Source organism: Eptatretus burgeri, chromosome 2 (assembly GCF_056783735.1).
Source record: "Eptatretus burgeri isolate ZD-2024b chromosome 2, Ebu_testis_v1, whole genome shotgun sequence".
Lineage (NCBI taxonomy): Eukaryota > Metazoa > Chordata > Myxini > Myxiniformes > Myxinidae > Eptatretus > Eptatretus burgeri.
The window spans coordinates 5,026,206-5,027,637 of NC_140962.1; positions in this window are offsets into that span (position 1 = coordinate 5,026,206).

Consider the following 1,432-nt stretch of genomic DNA (forward strand, 5'->3'; position numbering starts at 1 on the left):
TTCGATTAATTATTGGGCGTATTTAGCCCACGACCAACCCTTTACGTGAAGTAAGATGGAGATTCAATAGAAGAAAAGACGAAGCGAAACGGGAAAAACAGTTCAACATAAAGCACATTTATTCCGCGGCAAACGGAAAGCACACATATACAATTATACACCAAAAGCAAATGTAAAAGTAGAAGAAGCACAACAATTCTGCACAAAAAGCAAATGTAACAATGCAGATCTACTACCGACTACCGAGCACACGGCAACACTTATACAGTTTTACTTCACAGACGGCGTCGACAACACATATACTCAAAGCAAAAGAAAAAGGGACCACCCTCAACGATGAGGGGGGGCAGACGGGCCTGGGGCCGAGCCTACCCGTCTGGTGATGAGCCGCAAGATGGCGGCGGCGCCCCGACTCCGCGGGCCTCGCTGGCACTGCCTGGAATGGGGTGGGAACGGGGCCCCCTTCTCACACTATCTCAGCGCGGGGGGAAACAGGAGGGGGTTGTTGATGCTCGGGGGAATGAGGATATCTCGCTGGCTTGGGTCCCGCGACGAGCGACTCCACCGCGACCTCGGTCGCGTTACCGGCCTCCCCTCTCCGCAGCTCCCCGACTCTGACACGAGCGCTGTCTCGACTGCCTTTGCCGCCGCCACAACTCTCCAACTCTCCACTCTTCTCAACTCCGTCCAACTGCGATTCAGAAACTCTTTTTCTCTCCCGATTCAGAAACTCCCTCAACAACTGCCTTGTCGGCCAGCGAACGCGGCCCTTTATAGCCCCCGGGGCTTCGCTCCTTCACCTTCGACCCTTCACCTCTGGCTGGCTCCCCATTGGACAGAGGAAAAGTGGGCGTGAATGATTTTTGATCCGCGAATCTGCATATAGCGATTATACTCCGACGCACCTGGAGGCGGAGCCAAATCGCCCCACGTTCGCTGATAGGACGGAACAGAAGTGGGCGTGAATCGTTTTCGATCCGATTTCTCGGAAAGGCTGGTGTTTTTGCACCCGCTGCTCGGTGCGCGCCCTGCACGAGTCCAGGATCGGCGCCCACAAGCGGCGCGGGAATGGCGGTGATGCGATGGTTGCGAGAGCGAGATGTGACGGCAAGGGTCGTGGCTGTTGTTGTGAAGCGGCGTTGCGGTTGGTGGTTGTTGTGTGATGGCTGTTGAGACGTGGTTGGTGGTGGTTGTGGTGGTAGTAATGGCGGCTGGTCCAAAATAAAGATAGTAAAAGAAAAACGGCTATCTGGAAGGGTCGCAGCCCGAATGAATAACATTTATTCCCTCTAAACAACGGGTTTGGACTAACTACACATTTACTTACAGAGATACCTTACCTACGGGACCTGAATGGTGGTTTGCGAATTTCGTCAACCACAACAATATATATATATATATATATATATATATATATATATATATATATATA